Raw genomic sequence first — 24,393 nt, forward strand, 5'->3', positions numbered from 1 at the left:
AGATTTCTGGAATAATTGAATATGTAGTATTATCAAACTGGGAAAAAAAACAACACTAGTGTGGAAAGTTGAAACCTCACACTTGTTCTATAATATCTCTCTGGTCTTTCAGAATTCTGGAAACTATACTTAACTCTCTGACCCAGAGTTTGAAGCAAACAAGTTTGCATCTCTTCTATGCAAAAATTGATCAGTCAAGAAGAACGACCCAAATACGCTGAGATGAAAAATCACCCTCTAAAACCCTACGCCTATCAGCCTACAGCAAATACCAAGGTTATCAAGCATCACTGTGTGTTCAGAATTTGATGTCAGGTTTTTAAAAAATATTTTTACTGTTAAATATAAGCTGACAATCAAGAATTATCAGACATCTAAGGAAAGTCTGCAAACCCAAAAATAAAATAAAAATAAACAGACCAGAAGCAGTATGGAAACAAAAGTTATACAAGGAATAAAATGTTGTTGCTAATATCTTCAGAAATATAAGAAAAGTTACTGCAACTCTGATGTGATAATGTAAGAAATTCTTCAAAAATTAAAAAGAGCCCTTGGGATTAAGCACATGATAATAGAAATGAAAACTCAATAGAAAATTAATAACATTGAAATATTAAAGAAAATCAAGCAAAAAGAGATGGAGAATATGAGATTAAAATAATTATATTAGGAGATCAGCTCAGAAAATCCTGCACACAAGACTTAGCGCTTCCAAAAGGAGATTAGAGAAAAAATATAAGGGATAAAATCATAGACGATTTTCCAGAACCAAAGAATGCATATCTTCAGATTGAAAGCTATCACTGAGTGATTACCACAACTGCTGAAAATAAACCCACACCAAGTTCTGTTGCCAAAAGCACATGATTATGAAATATCAGAGCACTCTGTATCATGAGAATATTTAAGGTGTTTCTAGCAAAAAAATTAAGGTAACACAGAAGGATCAAATCAGAATGACTTGAGATTTCTCAATAGCAACTCTAGAAACAAGAAAGCAATGGGGTGATATAGTGATATCTAAAATATTCTGATGGAAAAGGATGTCAGGTATATCTCATACCTGATACATTGACAGTGCGTGTGTGCTCAGCTGCTCAGTCGTGTCCAACTTTTTTCGAACCCATGGACTGTAGCCCTCTGTCCAGGGAATTTCCCAGGCAAGAACACTAGACTGGGTTGACATTTCCTTCCCTAGTAGATCTTCCTGACCCAGGAATATAACCCATGTCTCCTGCATTGCAGGCAGATTCCTCACCACTGAGTCACCTGGGAAGCCCACATGGTCAGTACGTACTACAATTCCGTGTTATTATTATATTACTATACACAACCAAAAAACTAAACATTGCATTTTTCTCATTGATACACTGCAAGGCCTCCTCTAATATGATTTATACTACCACCCCATTACACACAAGCTCTTTGAGATATCATGCAGGAAGCTCCATGCTATGGACTCTGATATTTCTCCAAAGTTGTCTCCTGCTGCTCCCTTTTCATACATGACTCATAGGAAAGTTTACATTGATTTTCCTGAAGTATTATTACTTTCTCTTCCATCCCTATAAACAATAATCATATCTTTTAAACTCAAGTGAAACATTCTCATTTACAAATATCCCTCTCACACCCATATGGACCCAAGTTGGTTGAAGTACCCATAAGAGTTCTCATATGCCCATGATCTTTCCTGTACTTATGGCACTGTGTTATAATCATCTGTTCTTGCCACCAAATAGAGCTTCCTAAAGTCCAAAAGACTGTCTTGTTCTTGGTATTTTTCTACTTTCACTTTTTAGTTGATTTCAACATATATTTATTTGGTGTCTTCTGTGTTCCAGGCTCTCTTCCAGTTATTAATTTTTTAAGTGTTGCATCTGTTGTGAAAAATGTATACAGGCATTTATAAAAACATACAGACGGTACTTTTCAATATACTTTTCAATATGGGCTTCTCAGCTGGCTCAGTGGCAAAGAACTTGCCTGCCAATGCAGGAGACGCAGGTTCAATCCCTGGGCTGGGAAAATCCCTTGAAGATTTTGGCAACTCACTCCAGATCTTTGCGTGGGAAATCCCATGGATGGAGGAAACTGGTGGTTTATGGTCCACAGAATCACAAAGAGATGGACACAACTTAGCAACTAAACAACAACTCTTCTATATCTTTTCCTTCTAATTACTATCTAACTGGTTGCAATTCAAATCCTCTTCCCATATCTGGAACTAGAGGTCAAACGATCAGTTTCCAGCCTTAAACAATCCCTCCTGCATTCCTTTAGGTACTATCCAAATACGGACAAACAAAATCAAGGAGAAACTTTAATCTCAGAGTGCTCCAGGAGATGGTGAAAGACAGGGAAGCCTGGCAGGCTACAGTCCATAGGGTCACAAAAGTTGGGCATGACTGAAGTGACTCAGCATGCGTGCACACATACACCAACCAGAATGGTAGCATCATTGACTCAATAGACATGAACTTAGGCAAACTCCAGAAGATAGTGAGGAACAGGGATGCCCGGCATGCTGCAATCCATGGGTCACAAATAAGCAGATGTGACTGAGCAGCCGAACAACAACAGAGTGCACCACTTATTTTGGCTCCAAACCTACACATCTGGCTTTCCTAGTAGACAAAAATAGTACTGTTCCATATTTGCGGATCTATTTCTTTCAACCAGTCTTTGGCTGGGAGTAATGCATTACAGTTTCTTATATATTGACAAGCATAGGAATAAACTTGAGGTCTTAATAAAAGGCTGATTCTGAATTAATAGATCTTGGATGGGGCTAATATTTTAAATTTCTAACTAGCTTCTAGTGACACTCATATTGATACAAGTGAGGGTCTGCAAGAGATCAGAGATTTGAAACATGAAAGCAGCGGTGGTGATGATGGTGGAGGCAGTGATCCAGGTACCTCCATAGTGAAAGTGAAAGTGTTAGTTGCTCAGTCCTACACAATTCTGCGACCCCCATGTAGCAGACCCCCTCTGTAGCCCGCCAGGCTCCTCTGTCCACGGGATTCTGCAGGCAAGAGCACTGGAATGAGTAGGTAACTTATTACTGCAGCAACAGAACTCTAATATTCTGGTGCTGAAAATGTAAGTTTCTTAGCCAAGTGGAAACACACTGAATAAAGGATGACATGCCTTAATATTTTTAAGCAGATTAAAAACTTGTGTTCTATAATAACATGACTCTTGTTAGCCCACTTTTAATGAGCTCTTGCTTTATGGTGGAGTCATCTGCCTCATATTTTCAACACTTTTATGAGTTTATGATTTGATTCTATTAATACTCTTCTTTTACAAAGAGGAAACCAAGGCATGAAGATGCTATATAACTTGCCTCAAAGTCAGTAATGTAATAAGTGGTAAACCTATTTCCAGACAGTCTGACCACTGGGCTGGTACTCTTTTCAAAAGTTATAGAAATTACAGAATTTTGAGTCAAAATATGGGTAGAGCTATGAGAAAAGAGAGACATAACTCACACAGTTGAGCCAAATAATTATTATAGATTTAACTAATTCTACCAATTGGTTTTTAATCAATTTTAGATTGTGTTGCTTTCATGTCTGTTTTTGAAGGTCTTTATCATTTTTAAACAGGAAGTTCAAGCTGGTTATTTCAGAGATGCCAGCCATATGGCATTAAATCAGAAGCCTTATGAATTATTTGGAAGCTTCTTTTGATCTCAGATGTGAAAACAGCATGATCTCATTTTGTGTCAATCCTCTGGATTTATTTTAGAACCACAACCTATTTAGAATAACTTTTTGTTTTCTTGGTTCCTAAATGTCAGTTGTAAAAGCCCCTAAAATTCTTGATACTTGACAATTAAGTGAGGGAATCTGATTTTCACTTTGGCAAAAAAAAAAAAAATTAAAAATGGAAATATATTCTTGGTTCTTTGTGAAACATGTTTCCTCAGAAAAGGCAAAATATTTGATTCTGCATCAATAAAAACATAGAACCCCTAATAAGGGAAGTGCTGTGTTATTACAGCCTCAGCTGGTAAGCCATTACCTAAAATATTATGTTCTACTGGGAGCAGACACTTTAAATTTGTCATTTGAAACTGAAAAGTTTCAGAGAAATATGTCAAAGATGACAAGAGAATTAGAAACCTGTCACATTAAAAGTATTTAAAACCATACACATTTAAAGTGAAGATTTAAATGAGACAGGACACTGTTTTCAGATTTTTGAGGGACAGTCTAACATGGGGAAGAATTCATTGCTTTCTGTGTGACCTCAGAATAACAGAATGGGAACACGCACATCTGGAAGTTGGAGATTTTCTGATTGATGATCATTTCAGAAAGACAAAAAGTGTTAGTCGCTCAGCCTGTCTGAACTTTTGTGATCCCACAGACTTCTGTCCTTGGAATTCTCCAGGCAACAGTACTGGAGTGGGTAGCCATTTCCTTCTCTAGGGGATCTTCCCGACCCAGGGGTTGATCCTTGGTCTCCTGCATTGCAGGCAGATTCTTTACTCTCTGAGCCATCAGGGAAGCCCAAGGAAAACAAAGACACCCCTCCCCCCAAATTAAGGCTGCCCAAGGTACTCATATATGAGTCAATTTAGTCATTGGTTGATTCATTTACTCCTCCAATAATGGTTTTCTGAAGCTTTCTCTCTGCAGGCAATGTTCTAGCCTGAACGTGATAAACTACCTTCATTGAGATTTCAATCTAATGCAAAGGTGGCGGTGGGTATAGATAAAATCAGGAAAAGAAGGTAATACAATAACAAGTAAAAACTACCTGGGGCAGAGGTGGAACCTAGGATTGCCATGTGAGTGTTGACATATGAGCAGAAAACAAAATATGAGAAGGAACTACTTATGCAAAATTACAAGGATGAATGAACCAATATACAGACCATGATGTGGTGACCACCTTGAGGAGCTGAAAGACCCCAGTTGAATTGCAGTGAGTGAGAGGGAGAGTAATATGTGTTCAGGTCTGATATAGACAGCTCATACCTTAAACAGCTTCTTTCTCATACCTTAAATATCTAGGCAAATTCATAACATCTAGCTACTCCAATTTATAACCTGTGAGCATGCAAAACGTGAGGCCCTATAATAAAATTCTTTGAGGTAAATGCTGATGTTTTCATTACATAAGCCTGGGTAGATATTTTATTACATGCAACAAAGTTAAAATCATAAGGAAATTTATGATCCATGAGGCAGATGGTATGTCCAAGATGATGGCAACCAAATCTTTCATCCAATTTGCTTTTACAATGGTCATCTTTTAAATGACACTCTTTCCATTTGAGATATGGGCTCTACATATCCTCCTTTGAATTTCTGTACTACAGTGGAAAGGGACATCATTTGACTTCCAAAGATAGGTCCATATAGGGCGTACACCCTGATCCTCTTTGGGAAGGTTATTCTGGAAACTTAGCCACCCTGGTGTGAGGAAGCCCAGCTCATGTGGACACACTTAAGAAAGGAAGCCTTTGTGATCATTCCAGACTGAGTCACCATCTGACTGGCACCACAAGCAAAACTAAATAAGAAGCATCCAACTGCAAACAAGTCAGCTCCCACCAGGACTATAGAGAAGAGTGAAATAATTACTGTTGCTTTAATCCACTAATTTTGTGGTGAATTTTTAAATGCAGAAATAAATAACTGGAACAATTTATATTAAGGTCCATATAGTCAAAGCTATATTTTTTCCAGTAGTCATGTATGGATTTGAGAGTTGGACCAGAAAGAAGGCTGAGCACCAAAGAAGAGATGCTTTTGAACGGTGGTGTTGGAGAAGACTTGAAAGTTTAATCAAGGAGATCAAACCAGTTAATCCTAAAGGTATTCAACCCCGAATATTCATTGGAAGGACTGATGCTGAAGCTGACTTTGGCCACCTGATGGGAAGAGCCGACTCATTAGAAAGACCTTGATGCTGGCAAAGATTGAAGGCAGGAGGAGAAGGGGACAACAAAGGATGAGGTGGCTAGATGGCATCACTGATTCAATGGACATAAATTTGAGCAAGTTCCGGAAGATGGTGAAGGACAATGAAACCTGGCGTGCTGCAGTCCATGGGGTTCAAAGAGTCAGACACAACTAAGTGACTGAACAACAGTAACAATATTAAGTTTGTATAAAATAATTAATACCTAATTAGTAATATCTAATTTAGCTACATAAATATGTGATTTAGAACCCACACAGTTTCAGTTCATTTTTGGTGGCCTGAAATTTTCTAAAAAAAATATTTTCTGAAATGCTTCAGAAAGTGTTATCATTTTGATATTCTTTTCTTTGTCTATACTCTTCTTTTAAACTTTGCCATTATTGCTTGGAATTTCCTTTATCCTTTATTTAAAGTACATGTGCAGTAGTTATTTGTTGGATCTCTTTAGTATCACTGTATAACTCAAGTGGATTTTCCTGTAGTGATCCACAATTGTATACTATAATCCACTGTTATTGATTCCTTTATCCTGCTTTATGTACTACCCTTTTCTCCTTAATTGATTCTTGCTTTTTTATTGCTAATATGTTTTGATATGATTTAGATTTCTTATTTATACTTTATTCCACACCTTGAGTTGCCATGTTACATATTAGTACTTAAAAATTTCAAATCATACATGGGAATAAACTGATAATATAAATGAAGTGTTACTAACTCATTAAAATAGGTTATTAAATAGTGTTTTATATTCAAAGTATTAAAAATGAATTTTAAAAGACATGAATATAACTCAAACCAAATAACAGATGCTTATTTTGTGGTGAAAAAAGGAGTCTCCTATAGGGCAACTGAAATGTTTGAGGCCAAAAAGATTTAATATCCTGTGTCATATCTGAAACAATGCTGTAATTCCTTGGCTATGCATTTTAAAAACTATGCAAATACAGAACATTCAGATAGTATTGTGCTTTCTGTACCTCCTGGGAGACATAATAGTTAATCATAATGTATCTGTGACTCAAAATAAATTCTCTGTTCCATATAAGAATATACCAGAGAAAAATAGGGCACTAAAAATCATACAAAGAGATTTATAATCCTTTCTTCCCTACAGACTCACCCTAAGGAATCTAGAATTTAGAATCCTGATAAGGCCACAAGACTAGAATAAAGCCCATCTCTAAAGATCAAGAATAACTACTCTCCATAACTAAGAGGCTAAAACTCAGATATGCCTGAAGTAAAGTGGACTTAAGGTTAGGAACATAAAAATAAATACTGAAGTAGTTAGAAGTGTTCAGATAAAGAATAGGAAAAATATTCTGCCATAGTCCATTTCTCTATAGCAAGAGCTCTCAACCTTTCTTATATACGTATGGATCAAATGAAGTAAATTTCTAAGTACCAATACCTAGACCTCATCCCCTACTCCCATATTGGTTTCAATCCATCTATGTTAAGCTGTTGTTGTTGTTCAGTCGCTCAGTCATGTCCGACTCGTTGCCACCCCATGGACTGCAGCATGCCAGGCTCCTCTGTCCTTCGCTATCTCTTGGAGTTTGTTCAAATTCATGTGGTTGAGTTGGTGATGCTATCTAACCATCTCATCTTCTACCACCCATTCCCCTCATTCCTTCATTCTTTCCCAGCATCAGGGTCTTTTCCAATGTGGCAGTTCTTCCCATCAGGTGGCTAAAATATTGGAGCTTCAGCTTCAGCATCAGTCCTTCCAATGAATGTTCCAGATTGATTTCCTTTAGGATTGACTGGTTTGCAATCCAAGAGACTCTTAAGAGTTGTCTCCAGCACCACAATTCAAAAAGATCAATTCTTCAGTGCTCAGTCTTCTTTGTGGTCCAACTCTCACATCCATAAATGGCTACTGGAAAAACCATAGCTTTGATCATACAGACCTTTGTTGGCAAAGTGATGTCGCTGCCTTTTAAAATGTTGTCTAGGTTTGTCACAGCTTTCCTTTCAAGGAGCAAGTGTCTTTTAAGTTCATGGCTACAGTCACTGTCTGCAGTGATTTTGGAGCCCAAGAAAATAAAACCTGTCACTGTTTCTACTTTTCCACCTTCTCTTTGCCATGAAGTGATGGGACTGGATGCTATGATCTTAATTTTTTTTTTTTTAATGTTGAGTTTCAAGCCAGCTTTATTTTTTCAAGCCACTGTCTTCTATTACCCTCATCAATTGGCTCTTTAGCTCCTCCTGGGCGTGGTCAACCAGGAGATGGCAAGAGTGAACATCAGCACTTTAGGAATTAGTGAACTAAGATGGAAAAGAATGGGTGAATTTAATTCAGATGACCCATTAGAGTGGTATCATCTACATATCTGAGGTTGTTAAGCTTAGACATCTATATTTTCTAAAATCATCTTATATGATTTTAACATGTAATCACAGTTGAAATTACAGTTTCATATTACCATTGTTTCTGAAAACATGATTCATGACGCTGAGATTCTAAATTTGTTGTGAAAAAAAGGAAGAGTGAATTCTACCTATAAATTAAGAAAATTCTGCTTACCAAGGTCATGGGTCTTTCTTCCATTAACTCCTTAGCTATGACTTCACTATAAATAATGTATATTTCAACACACCATTAATTTTGAGTTCCAATTTGTGGACACAGTATATGCCACATCCAAGCAGAGGTTTCACGAGTGCTTGTGTGGTTAACAAAGCCTTTTGTCTCCTGTCATTCACCATGAAAGGAGTCTGCTTGGAATAGATTCTTTCCCTTCACCCAAGCTCCAGAAAGAATGATACTTGAAGCAACTAGAACTATGTCTAGCTGACCCTCAGTTCTGTGAGTGAAAAGTACATTTATTTTGAAAACCACTAATGTGGGCTTTTAAAAAAGTATAGCATTATCATAGCAACAGCCAACCAACACAAACTTAAGATTCTAATCTCAAAATTCCTAAATCTATACAATTGCTAGTCTTTATTATGATGACTCAAGAGAGGCAATGTCACACAGTTTTGCAAACTTCTACTTTATGATAGAACTTTTGGTTTCAGGAACAATCTCAGATAACTTGCTTTCAGCATAAAATAATATGAGAAAATGCAAAATGTGTAATGAATAAAATATTTTATACAACTATACTAGAATCAAAGTTGACTTTAAGGATACCAACCAAAAATGTACCATCTGGAGATAAGATTTCATATTCTAAATGTAAATGAAAAAGTAATAACTAGAGAAACTTGGGGGGAAAGCTGAAAACTTGATAGAACTAAAGGCATGAAAAAAATTTTGTGGGCCAGATCTCAGGTTGGTAGTTAAAACTATATTTTTAAAAAATGAATAAATAAGCAACCTAAATTTCTAAAAATAACTTTATTGAGGGATATTTTACTTATTGTATAATAATCCATTTCAAGTGTATAATTCAATGATATTTTAGCAAATTTACCAACTTATGCAAACATCTCCTTAAATTAGATTTAGAAGATTTTTTCAGTCCAATAATCCTTTATGCATATTTACTGTTGACCTCCCTCTCTTTCAATCCAGCTAGTCACCAATCTACTTTCTATCACTAAAGATTTGCCCTTTCTAGACTTTTAGAATAAGTAGAATAATACAATGTGTAATTTCTTTTTTCATTATGTGTAATGTTCATCTACATGATAACATGTATCCAAGGTAAGTTCTCTTGCAGTCAAATAATATTTCATTGTATGGTTACAACATACTATGTTTATCCATTCAACAAGCTGATGACTAGACACTAGTCATAATAGTCACTCTCTGATTTATATGTGAAAATGAAAGTGAAAGCCAGTCGTGTCCGACTCTTAGCGACCTCATGGATTATACCATCCATGGAATTCTCCAGGCTGGAATACTGGAGTGGGTAACCTTTCCCTACTCCAGGGGATCTTCTCAACCCATTGATTGAACCCATGTCTCCTGCATTGCAGGTAGATTCTTTACCAGCTGAGCCACAAGGGAAGCCCAAGAATACTGGAGTGGGTAGCTTATCCCTTCTCCAGCAGATCTTCACAACCCAGAAATCAAACCAGGGTCTCCTACATTGCAGGTGGATTCTTTACCAACTGAGCTATCAAGGAAGCCCCTGACTTATATGAATAATATCAATAAGAAGGACAAGTGGAGAAAAGGAAATCCTGGTACACTGTTGGTGGAAATTTAAATTGGTTCAGCCACTGTTGAAAACAGTAAGGAGTTTTCTCAAAAAACTAAAACTAGAAATACTACATGAGCCAGCAATTTCACTCCCGGATATATAACAGAAAAAAATGAAAACACTAATTCAAAAAGATACAAGCATGCCAATGTTTATAGTGATATTATTTACAATAGCCAAGATCTACAAGCAACCTAAGCGTCCATCAACAGATGAACAGATAAAGATGAAGTGTTATACATACAGAATGGAATACTACTCAGTCATAAAAAGAATGAATTTTTCCAACTTGTAACAACATAAATGAACTTGGAGGGCATTATGCTAAGTGAAATAAGACAGAAGACAAATACTGCATGATATCGTTTATGTGTGGAATCTAATATGCAACAAACTACTGAATATAAAAAGGAATAGAATCACAGATACGGAGAACAAATTAGGAGAGAGGGAAGGGAAAAATAGCAAGATAGGAGTAGGTATTAAGAGGTACAAACTATTTGCTATGTATAAAGTAAATAAGCTACAAGGGCATATTGTACAGCACAGGAAATATACCCAATATTCTATAAATAGAGTATAACATTTAAAAATTGTGAATCACTAGGTTGTATACCTGAAATCTGTATAACATTGTACATCAACTATACCTCATTAAAGAAAAATAAAAAGAGAAAATTGAGAACATTGCATGCAAGTCTTTGAGTAGATAAATGCTTTTATTTTTGCTTGGCAGATACCTTGGAGTCAATTTCTGGGCTGAGAAGTAATCAAACTTTATAGAGTTTTAGTCCATTGGAGAAGGCAAACACTACATACAGAAAACGGTTCAATAATGGCTGAGATAGGGCGACACAATAAATTCGATGGAAGAAAAGATACAGGTTCAAGACAACACTTTAGTTGGAAGCATATGGGTAAGCAAACAGTATTAAAGGAAAGAGAGTAGGGAGGGCTTTCCAAATTGGTAATGACACGAAACATAAAGGCATCATTTGTGAACCAACATGACAAATGTCTCAAAAAAGAAGCCTTGGTTATTTATTCCGTTTGTGAAACTGGCCCATTTCCTGCAATCTGACTCATGGTTGCATCTGCCTCAAAGGAATGACTTTTTTTGAAGCACAAAGAAGGGACAGGCTACCCCCTCCTGTATTCTTGGTCTTCCCAGGTGACTCAGGTGGTAAAAAATCTGTTGCACTGTTGGACACCTGGGTTCGATCCCTGGATCAGGAAGATCCCCTGGAGGAGGGCATGGCTACCTACTCCAGTATTCTTGCCTGGAGAATTCCACAGACAGAGGAGCCTGGCGGGCTACAGTCCATGGAGTCACAAAGAATCAGACATGACTGAGTGACTAAGTACAGCACAGGAAAGATACTATCAGGTCGGACTACTGGCTATGTGGGGTAACTTTTTAAAATCTTCTATTGTGATATGCTTTTTAAAAATTTGTACAAGAGCTAATATAGTGCAGCCGTGCATGGAAGGTCCTGTATGTCATTGAAAGGACTTTCAGTTTTCTGGCTTAGTGATATCCACATTGATGCATTCAGTGATCTATAGAAAATGAGCATGCCTGTAGGATGAACTAAGGTAAGCAGGCAGCTGCTCCTGGCTTGGGGCCCTGCAGGAGTCACTGTCCCCTTTCTGTGACCCTGAGAGGGGAGGACACAATCATCTAAGCATACCTGTAATCACTTCATGAAACATGGTGAAAGGAGGAAGACAGTGTTCTCAACAGGTTTTAAAAAGTACGTCTTAGCGATTAAGCAGTATGTTCAATTGAAACAGCCTAGACACAGTCAATCAGACAAGTTTGATGTCATGGAGACATGAGGAAAGAGAAAAAATCAGTCAGAGTGTTGAATCTGCAGGCTGGGAAAGACATGAGAACCTACATCAGACAACAAGCACAGGATAGAAAAAGAGAGACTGAACTTCAGAACTATGTAGGAGAGAAAGTTGGCATGGACTACGAGAGCAAGAGAAAGAGTCTAGACTGACTCAAGTAGATTTAGTTTGTAGCTGTGTTCAGATGACACCTACCCTAAGATACAAAATGAAGGAAAAAATACACTTAACAGAATATTTGGGATGATAAATATTAAAATCCATACTAAAAGAACAATTGTGAATGTCAAACTCTAACTTGAACTATTAATAATTTTATGTGCAGTTGAGGAATTTCAAATCAAAAATAGATTGATGGCCAGACATCAGCAAGGATGGAAGAATAGTTTGCTACCATCATCCCTTCCCCCCCACACACATAGAACATTAATTTTGTCAGTCATCCACGAACAAGAATACCTTGTGGGAATCAGGGAATCCGGTGGAGAAGATGGGGCACACCATTGGAGCATCAAATCTGAGTCAGATTTCACTTTACTATTTCACACTTCCACATGGCAGAAGACCTCCATGCTTAAAAAGACCTACTCAGGCCACCTTTCCTCCTGTGGAGGAAAGTGAGAACAGAGGGAATGTCTGACTTCGTTAGCTGTGGTGCGCACTGCCCACGAGGACAACCCAAAATAATAATGGGATGAGCGTGGCTGAAGGGTTGGAAGAGGCTGGGAGCTCAGTCCAAATTCATACTTCATCAAAGGTCATGGATCATACTAACCATTGATTGGACTCTATCCTGTAACCAGCCCAGGCTCAGCTCAGGACAGTTGCTGCAAACCTCCCCCTTCTGGCCACGGGCACCCCCTCACCCATCAGCTCCTCATGCTCACTTCCCTGGTCGATGAAAACAAGCCTTTACAGACAGTTCACCAGCACACACAGAAAGTCCGCCCAACTCTGCAGTTTGGGAAAAGCCAGAAATTTCTTCAAATCTAATAACAGTAAGAAATGGCAAAATTTTGCAAAACACTTCGCTGTACCCTAAAAGTCTCCTCTAGCCAAATTCACATCATCTTATTGTGTGGCTTAGGAAAAAAAAAAAAAAAAACATTCCTTATAGCTCACAAGACCCAGCTAAGACAACAGAGAACAGTTGCAATGGATTTTTATAATATTTTTCTAAAGATCAACTGGAAGAAGCAGGTGGAAATAGTCAAAGTTATTTCGAAAAATAAGTGCAGTGAGGGATGATTACTTGCTCTCACTAGTTGTTAAAACACACATCACAGAATAGTACTTTTGAAATGTGAAATGATTTCTTTCAGTCTCAGGTCTGGGGATGACAAGGAGATATTAAATGTATCTACAAGGCTTTGCCTTTAAAGTTTCAAAAGCCAAACTATCAGTGTCCACAGATCAAGGCTGAGGTAAAAGCAATTCTTGTGCCGTAGGTGACAATGGGCTGTGCTATTTCACCCCATCCCTTATCCCCAAGCCTTTGGAACCATGTAAGTTCCTTGAACATAACAGCCACACTGAGAAAGAAAACAAAGAAATCCTTGGTTGACTGAAAAACATTAGCCTGGAAAAAGAAGGGATTAAAATAGAAATTTAGTTTAGGAAAAAAGAAAAGTACGTAGTAGAGGAAAGAATAATTACCAATGCAAATGATTTATTTTAATTTCAGGACTCTTTTCAGTATCTGGCTGGCCCACCAGCACAGGTGTCATTAAAAGCACTGCTGGTTGATTTATCCTCTTTCTTGAAAGTTCTTCATGGTGAACCCCTTTCCTAACTCACTTCCAACCCAGTTGTAGAAGCTAAAGGCCATGTTGGAGAGCAAGGCATCAAGGCATCATCTGTCACTTTGCCTGGATCTCCCTGTGCCGGGTCTCTTGGTAAGAATCTAAACTCCAGAGAAGCTCTTACAACAAGGGCGCCATCTAGAATCTCCAGCGCTGTTCAGATATGACATCAACTTTTCTGAATGGCTTCTTTAACAGAAGATGCCACAAATTCCTCAGCTCTTATTTCATCACTGAGTGCTTTTACTTCTTGTGTTGCAATGGTATGTGCATGCTCAGTCGTTCAGTCGTGCCCAACTCTCTGCGATCGCATGGACAGTAGCCCGCCAGGCTCCTCTGTCCATGGAATTCTCCAGGCAAGAATACTGGAGTGGGGTGCCATTTCTTCCTCCAGGGGTCTTCCTGGCCCCTGGGTTTGAATCTGCATCTCCTGTGTCTCCTGAATTGCAGACGGTACCGCTGAGCCACTGGGGAAGCCAAATACTTATCATGAAGGATGGAAATGGGGCATGGAGTGCACCTTTTATTTTTTTCTTAATATTGTTTTTAATATCCTATCTAATGAACATGTAAGAAGAGAATGTTGAAAGAGGCTACTGGAACATTTGAATTCCTGTACTTCTTTGACTCCTACTCAACCTAACATTTCATCCCATTCTTCCAAAAATAGGTAAGATTTTTGTTTTTTTTTGTGGTTTTTTTTTGCTAAGCAAACGGCTTTCCTCCTTTCCTCCTACCCAATCACTCTTTACAACCAAATAATGCCAATTCCTATACATTCAGTCTTATATTTCTTTCATATGCATCACATATTCATCCCCATCTTCCTATGTTGAGTCCGAACTACATGCCCCTTAGGTGGCTGTAAAGGCCCTTCTACCATGATTCTCCTCCATTACTGTCCACCTGTCCTTTGCAATGTAGCCATGATTTTCCTAAAAAAGCAAAATCTGAATTACATCATTTTCCTTCCTAAAACTTAATTGGGTGTTTATCAAAAATTCAAATATATAGAAGACTTTAAGAGAACATTTTCAAATAGATTTTTTAATAAGTAGCTATTAAAATATAACACTATATGTGAAAGACCTCTATATGGAAAATTATAAAAAACATTTAGAGATACTAAAGAAAACATAAATAAACAAAAGAAAGATTGCATTCCACATATTTGCCAAAGGGCTCCAATCATGGAAATATAAAGAACTCCTATAATGCAATGAGAAATAGAAAAATTATAGAAATTGAGCCAAGATGGGTGAATACACATGTCATAATACTATTACCCAAAATCTTAATAAATATAAGAAAAAGTGAATACTTAGGATGTATGAAAATATAAATTGAAATCATGATAAAATATATGACACTTTGAAAAAAATATCATCTACTGAAGTTAAGTGTACATATACTCTAAGACCTAGCAACATAAGTCTTATGTGTGTGTGGCATGTATGTTTTTTTTCATTTTTAATTGAAGAATGATTGCTTTACAATATAGTGTTGACTTCAGATCCTCTGGAGAAGGAAACGGCACCCCACTCCAGTACTCTTGCCTGAAAAACCCCATGGATGGAGAAGCCTGGTGGGCTACAGTCCATGGAGTCGCAAAGAGTCGGACACGACTGAGCGTCTTCACTTCTACCCTACGACAAGGTGAATCAGGCACAAATACACATAGGTCCCCTCCCACCTGAACCTCCCCCCACTCCCACCCCTCTAGGTTGTCACAGACCACCAGATTGAGTTCCCTGTGCCCATATAGCAGCTTCCCACTGGCTACTTACTGTACGCATGACAGTATATATATATATATGTCAAGGCCACTCTCTCAGTTCGTCTCACCATCTCCTTCCCCCACTATGTCTGAAGTCTGTTCTCTGCCCTGCAAATAGGTTTATCAGTACCATTTTTCTAGACTCCATATATATGTGTTAATATATGAAATTTGGTTTTCTCTTTCTGACTTACTTCATTCTGTATAACAGGCTCTAGCTTCATCCACCTCATAATAAATGCTCCAAAAGACATTTATAAAATTGAGAGCTGTGTTAGTTTATACTGGGTTCTTGTGGTTAAGCTTGCTTGTTCCTGCACATGAATGTAGCTAGAAGATACAATTTCTGTTTTCTGAAAGTTTGCTAAGAGTAGTTTTTTATTAGAAATGAGAGCGGATGCTTCCTTGCCTAAGACAAGTGTACTGGTTCCATAGAGATAATTTTAGGAGTGGGTTAGGGGCTCTCGGGTTGCTCCCTTGGGTGATGATTTGCATCCAATTGGTCACCAAATGAAGTAGTGCTCTTGAATTTAAAAGCCCAGTGATATTAAAAACTCGTATCTACAAACACTAGACCCTCACTCGACATGATGGTTAAAACGGTGGAGCAAAGCTACCTAATAGCCTTCACCAGCAGGATTACTGTATTAGACAGAAATAGATTTCACTTATTTCAGTCATTATAATTTTTAGGTCTTTTTTTTTTTTTTTTTTACAGAGGTGAAGCTTCATTTTAATTTATATAAGAACTGATATCCAAAATTAGAAAATACAAGGAAACCCAGGATCATGCATGAAAATTTCAAAGAAAATGAGAGAAAAGTCTTATATTCATCCCGAGTCAGCATAAGTGGTTTTACAAAGCAATCTTCACCTTGCTCATCCTACTTTGGTAAGTTAAACTGATCATATTTTCAGATCTTAGATCAAACATCACATACTTCGAAAAAAATCTTTCCTACTGTCTCTTTATCCAAGTAAGGTTAAATCAGCATCATCCAGCTAACCTCCCTCCCTTTCCTATCCCAGCTTGATTCTCAGTCTCCCCCACACATAGTTTTTTTCTTCTGCTATTTGGTAATTGATTTTGAAAATGTATCTTTTTCCTTATTTAAGAAACACTAAAACTGTTTTAGGTAATGAAATTTGAATTGTTAAAAAATAACTCAAATGTTTATACTCCTTAGAATTATCTAACCTCTGGGCAAGAATACTGGAGTGGGTTTGCCATGCCCTCCTCCAGAGGATCTTCCTGATCCAGGGACTGAACCTAGGTCTCCTGCATTGCAGGTGAATTTTTTACTGTCTCAGCCACCAGGGAAGCAGTGAAGAACCCGCCTGCCAATGCAGGAAAGGCAAGAGGTGTGGGTTCCATCCCTGGGTCCGGAAGAGCCCCTGGAGGAGGAAACAGCAACCCCACTCCAGTATTCCTGCCTGGCGAATCCCCTGGACAGAGGAGCCTGAAGGACTACAGTCCATGGGGTCGCAAAGAGTCGGACACGACTGAAGCGACTTAGCGTGCACGCAGGCTTAGGAACTCTTGGGGAAGACTGCAGTGACGATCTGTACCACTAGGATCATTTGTTTTAGTCTTCCTCTAAATTCCTTTTTAGTTGTTTATTATGTAACTTTGGGACACGAGACTTATGGGAAATCAAATCAGGCTTTGTTGTTGACCAAGCACTGCTGACCGCCAAGTCCCTGTATTTCCTGAATAATGTCTTTTCTATTAAAGCATATTATAATGGTACTAAGAGCCTACTTTAAAATTACATAATTTTTGCCACATTATACATTATATAAAAATATGTTTTGATTTTTAAATAGAGCAATTCATTAGAAAATATATCTTGAAAAGTTTCAGTATGTAAGTATGCAGTTATATTTTAAAATGCTGCAAACCTAGGCCTATTTATCTCATTCTGAAACAAATAAACTTAGCTATGTGAAATAGCAATGTTATTTTTGAGGGCAACCAACTAAAACTGCCATTTAGGCATTATATATGACTTGCTACTGCAGCTCTAATAACATTTTTACTTTTGATCAAAACTCCCAGAACACTCATGACAACTAATATTAAAACCATTGAAGCAAAAGTTTATATAATTTTGAAATGGATTTTTAATAAATCAGGAGAGATTTTGCTGTCACTTTATCTAAAGATCTAACACCTTTTGAAGGATTTAATTATTTGGAGTCCTAAAGCTAGGGACCTTTCCCATATATTAGCCCCTTTCCTATCCTTCATAAAGGACACAAAGTTAAACTTACATTCCCTGTGAAACAATATCCCCGCTCCCAACCCAAATATTCTACCACCACAAACTCAAATAATAGTATTTAGAGTGGATAAGACAATCGGATTCTCCAGGGACTCTGGAATGGAGGTAAAGCAATGGTGAGTCCCCTAGAGATGCATGATTTCCCTAGAAAACTTGTGTACATCCTATGTGTCCCTCATTTCCTGGTGACTCAGCTGGTAAAGAATCTGCCTGCAATGTGGGAGACCTGGGTTTGATCTCTGAGTTGGGAAGATCCCCTGGAGAAGGCAAAGACTACCCACTTCAGTATTCTGGCCTGGAGCATTCCATGGAGTGTATAGTCCATAGGACTGTAAAGAGTTGGACATGACTGAGCCACTTTCACTATGTGTCCCTGAGAGTGCCATCTGGGGGATGCTCTGATTTGCCACAAGCTGATATTGGGGAGCCCCATGCAGAAATGAGATAGAAATACAGACACACAGAGAAACGCAGGATCCAGTAGCCTAAGAGAAAGACAAAGTTGGCTTTCTAGTCATTGAAAAGCCTAAATATATTTTCTACAATTAAATTTTATTTCATTTACCTTTATACATACAACACACTTAATTGGTTTCTTTCCACTAGTACTTAAGTGTATATATTTATTTATTTTTTGATGTAAGGACCATGACTATTATAGGTTTTTTTTGTAACTGTGTATTTGTATTGGGCTATAGCCAATTAACAATGTTGTGATAGCTTCAGGTGACAGCAAAGGGACTCAGCCATACATATATATGTATTCATTATCCCCCAAACTCCCCTCCCATTCAAGCTGCACATAACATTGAACAGAGTTCTATGTGCTAAACTGGAGGTCCTTGTTGGTTATCCATTTTGAGAATAGCAAAGTGTGCATGTTGATCCAAACTCCTGAACTACCCCTTTCCCCTAGTCTTCCCCCTGGCAACCATAAGTTTGTTCTCTAAGTCCCTGAGTCTCTTTCTATTGTGTAAGTGAGTTCATTTGTTCATCTGTATCATTTTTTTTTTATAGACTCCTAAGTGTGCATATTTAAAAACTCAAGTTAGGAAAACAAATTTCAACTTTAAAATGAAGAAAATTGTTCTTGTTTAGGGAAACATAATTTTATGTTCTGGTTTTGGACTGCAAAAAAAATTGGGACACTAACCAGAGGAAGTTGGCATATTCTAACAAGAGGAAATAATTTTCTAATGCTAAACTATGAAATCCTTCAATTTTAAAGACAGATTGATTTTCTCACTGTGACTACTAATAACACTATAAATTTGGGTTTGAATTTCTTCTCTGGGTTTAACTATCTGTATAATGATAAAGATAAATTAATCATCCTCTACCAATCAAAAATCTACAAATAATTTTAAGTGCCAATGATGTGCAAATTATAGCATTATATACAATGAAAGATAGAAGAAAGAGCATTATTTTCATTTTCAAGATGTTTACACCTTAAATATTTAGTAGTTATATAAATATTAAATAATTTGAAAAATTAAAAAGTGTCATAAATTTGAATAGTAGTGAACTTCAAACTCTCAGAAACCTATACTCTCTTAACTTTATTGAAGACCTCAAAGACTTTTCATATTGTGGTTTATATTTATTGATACAGTCATGTTAGAAATTAAAACTGAGAATTGAAAAATATTTACTAACAAGTTAATAATGCATATGAATGTAAACAAACTAACATCTTTCAATGAAAATACTCTCCAAAGAAAAATTAAGTTTAGTGAGAATTGTATTGTTTCACATATTGGTGAATCTCTTTAATATCGGGCTTAATAGAAGACAGTTGCATTTTCCACTGCTTCTGTATTCAGTCTCTTGGGATATGTTATTTTGTTTGAAGTATATGAACATCCAAAAAGGGTTTCCCCAATGGCTCAGGGTTAAAGAATCCTCCTGCAATGCAGGAGCCACAGGAGACGTGGGTTCGATCCCAGGGTCAGGATGATCTCCTGGAGGAGGAAATGGCAACCCATTCTAGTATTCTTGCCTGAAAAATTCTATGGAGCAGAGGAGCCTGGCGGGCTACAGTCCATAGAGTCACAGAGTTGGACACAACTGAGTACATCACAAATTTGCAAAAAAAGAAGGCCTCTTAGACCCTCTGAAAGGGTTTCAGTGTCTTTTAAGGTGCTTTGGACTAAATTTTGAAAACTGCTAATATACAGTCTTAATTTCAACACAAATTATAAATAATGAATGCAAAATGCTTTTGAAGAATTAAAGCACATGGAAAGTCTTTTTGGAAGTATATCCACATTAATCTCGTGAGTCAAAAAATATTATTCCCAGTTTGAAAATGTGAATATAAAGTGCGTGAAACCAGATCAAAAGGCTATGACCATTGAACGGTAGGCTACGATGGCCCAGTTGGTTTTGATTTTTGTTTGGTTTGTAAGGAATTTCCAATGATGGAAAGATTAGAGTTTCCAAGCCTGGGTTTGAATCCCTGTCAGCCCCTAATTGTGCGACCTTCACCACTTTAGCACCATTTAAGCTTAACCTGCTTATAAGCAATAAAAGAAATTTCACTGGGGCCAACATTTATATGGGTTGCTTGTGAGAGTGGAAGAAATACTATATGATATATCTTTAACACATTTTCAAGTACATGGTGGGTGCTCAGTAAATGGAGGCTGTTATTTTATATTTGTCTGCACATTTAAGTATTGTTCACTGTATAACGCTACCTGGAAAGATGCCTGAGGTAAAAGGGAATGTAAAGGATAACTTCTATAATTTATATTTGTGAAGTTTCTAGGGCTTGCCATGTAACTTGGAAACTTTAAACTGATAGTGACTATCATAGCTCAATATATTATGAGGAAAATACCTTGAATTCCTAATCTTATTCATTTTAGTCGGCATGTTAATCTGATTCTTTAGACTTAGAGTTAATACTTTACCAAAAAAATTGACTTTATAGCCTCAAAGTCTTCAATAGTGTTCTTTTTTTATTTCTATTGATGTTTAGACCTATTTGGGAACTAGGCAACATGAAAGGTGGCTTTTTACATCACTTACATATTTTATTTGTGTATATACTTTCACAAAGTGATTGTAGTTCAAAGTAGCTTTTACATTTATAGGAAGACATATAAATTGGTATTTTTATTGATTAAAATAACACATTCTGTCAATTTGGTAAATAACTTTGAAAATTATATGTTTTTCTCTTGTTCTGAAACTCTAAACTCAGAGGGTAAAAAGGAATTTCACTTAGCATAATAATAATCTTTTAAATATTACAATTTTTAGGAGGCACAATTCAACCAAATAATGAATTTTAATGAAGCAAAATTTATCTGAAATACTGAAGAAAATGTTTTGCTATTGCATTTATTTATTAAATCTTGTACTCCTTATTCAATAAATTTCATTTTTTAAACATGTACTAACTATACAGATGTAAATTAAAAGAAGTCAAAGGAAGGGAAAGCAGCCACCCTAAACTAAGGTAAAGTGTTATTATTTTTTAAATTACTGAATAAAGGAATGAAGATGCAATAAACTGCCCTTAAAATTTGTTTTGAGATTCTAACTAGAGCAATTAAAGAGTAAAACATAAATATATCACAATACATTTGATTTGAAATTCTATTGAGGATTAATGTTAGTAACAAGATGTTAGGCCTACAAACATTTCATTACATTGTATATTCTTGGCAAAAAAAATAAAGTTATAATAAAACATAGAAGGCAATTCTTATAATGAGGTTATACAAGGGTGATAACTTATTTGGGAGTCTTATCCACTCATTGCCCAGCCTAAAATTCCAACATTTAAGATGGTTTGACCATTTATACCTCGGGAAGGAAAATCACATGGAATAATTTCCTAAGTAAGATGGCTTTCAATCAGGTATGTAGGAAATTGTAGGAACAGGAGAAAGTTCAAGTAGCTTTGACTATAAAAACAGTATTTCAGGGAACTAGCTTTTGCTCTAGAAGAATAAGCTCAAATAAGATACTCTTTTAAAACAGGGAAGGTTACCAGGAGAAAAGGAGGATGTGGGGTTTGGGAATCCTGTACATGGCAGTTTATTATCAAAAATTAGATGGGAGCACATAGGAGTCATTGAAGACAATCCATTTTCCTTCACAGCTTTTTGTTTTCACCTTTTGCCTAGAGCCAGGGAGAATGAGGGTGGTTGGAACTTACAGTTTATCATCTATTTTTTATTATAGTCTCAGAGGCATCATTTTTAGTCAAACATCTTTGATCTTAAAGAGATATATGGTTGACCCTCAGTTCAGAAAACCTGGTTGCTTACTGTCTAGTGGTATTTTTTTTCCTCGACTAAATCATAAAATGAATATGGTGTAGTTAAGAGAAAATATCTTTATATGGTTATCTTTCTGAAGTACCGCAAAGTTGACTGAAAATAACGAACAGAAATTTAACATTTAACCAACCATCAGAACATTTGAAATAATCGATTCAAGTCCTAATACTTATTGTTAAGATTCTCCGCATCACCCAAAGTGCAAAATTCAAAAGAAGAAGCCATGATTTGTTCCATTTTGTACCTACAGCATGGGGCAAAATGTTTGCTTCAATAATCGTTGCATGCTGAATAAAGATCACATATTAAAAGACTAATGAGGAAAGTGAAACAGTGTACCTTGTTGTCATGGCAACAAATTAAAATACTTGTAAACTAATTTTTCTTTGGCTATGTCTTCATTAACATATTTTTCCAGGAGTGATACATAATTCCAGTTCAGCAGGATATTACTTACCTTTTACAGGCAATAACATGTTTGGCTAAAAATGAATATTTTTCTTTTCTTTCCTTAATGTATATATGAGTTTATGTGGATTTGTTTTTGTTTTTCTGGCAAGTTATAATAAATACCCTGAGTGACAAATGTTGGGCTAACAATAGTTTATAAAGATGTGCTAAATGAAGAATAGAGTGTGAACAACTAATTTCAAACATATACTTAAAAAGAATTTTTCTAATTTAGTGAATTTTCTCTTTTCCTCTTTTATACTACAAATATGAAAGATGATACATGATTCAATGAACAGTTTCTCTGACTTGAACAACATACAGGTCCCTTTTTACATTAAAATATTCACAGTGTTTTGTGTATCAATTTAAATTACTTTATGGTATTAAGAACTTAAAAGCATAAATCTTGGAATAAACTCAATATTTTTCTTGGAATTTTTAACTATAAAACCAAAGGGGATTTGCCAATTAAGTATAAGCATAAATATAAAACTTATAAACTTAAAATTATTGTTGTTCAGTTACTAAGTCACGTCCAACTCTTTGCTACCCCATGGACTGCAGCACACCAGGCTTGCTTATCTTCCAGAGTTTGCTGAAACTCATGTTAACTACATAAATTTAAAGTCATGAATCACACTGTATTGCTAACAGTAAATTTCCACCATCAGTTTGAATATGTTATGATTTCTATGGTAAAAATTTCTCTTGAGTTTCAAAAGCCGAGTCAACCCTGAGTCATGCAATGATTCATTTTCTCTTTTTTTCTCACAGTAAGGTGCTACCAAACCTCTATTTCTATAGTGTCTTGTGGATGTAATTCAGACTGCACATGTGACATATAGTATAAGTGACTTTTCTATTTCATTTTGTTAGTTAACTTGTCCTCATTAAAGTACTACTTGGAGCCAATGAAATCATAAACTCAAAAGGAAATCATGACATGAAATAATTGACCTGTACTTAGTCGTATAAATGATACAGAATATGCTTATATGTGGTTATAATTAAATTAAAGAAAAAATTAAATAAAATATTATAAAATTTAAATGAAATGAAAATATAAAATTAAGATAAAAATTCTAGTAGAGAACTTGTGGAACCTAAAAAAAAAATGTCCACAGAGCTCTGTATCTGTAGTAGTGAGTCTGAGAAATACTTTGTAGTAAACATAGGGAGAAAATACCATTTTTTATACAAACATAAATGTCATACAAATGGTATTAGGAACCATTTTAGTTGTTAGCAACCATTTTCATTTGATTAAATTTATGGGAACATTTATAAGCTAATTAATCAGAAATCTGAATCCACATTTTTTCCAGAAAAGAATGGTAAAATTGTATTTTTGGACCCAAAACAATTTAATTTACTCCATAATTTCAGCTGAAAACTCTGAATTTGTAATAAAGACGATAAAAATTACTTCAGAAAAGTCACTAGTTTATTTTCAGTATTGAATATGCATTATATAAATTCATTTACAATAATTTCTCCTTATTGAAATAATATAAATTACACAAAAACTCAAGAGTAATATTTGATTATTTTAAAATTAATGCTGATTGTACATGCTAAATGAAAAGTAGATTTAATTATTGAAGTAGGCAGTTTTGAACTTCTATGGAAATTCTAAAAGGGCCTCTAGTTATAGATGGGACTTTAAATAAATTTTACCTTACTAGTTCTTGATTACTCCTCATTTACTCAGAGGGGCTCCCTCATGGCTCAGACAATAAAGAAACTGCCTGCAGAAAGAAGAAAGAAAGAAGAAGAAAAAAAACTACCTGCAATGCAGGAGACCTGGGT

This window comes from Dama dama, chromosome 30 (assembly GCF_033118175.1).
Source record: "Dama dama isolate Ldn47 chromosome 30, ASM3311817v1, whole genome shotgun sequence".
NCBI classification, from domain to species: Eukaryota; Metazoa; Chordata; class Mammalia; order Artiodactyla; family Cervidae; genus Dama; species Dama dama.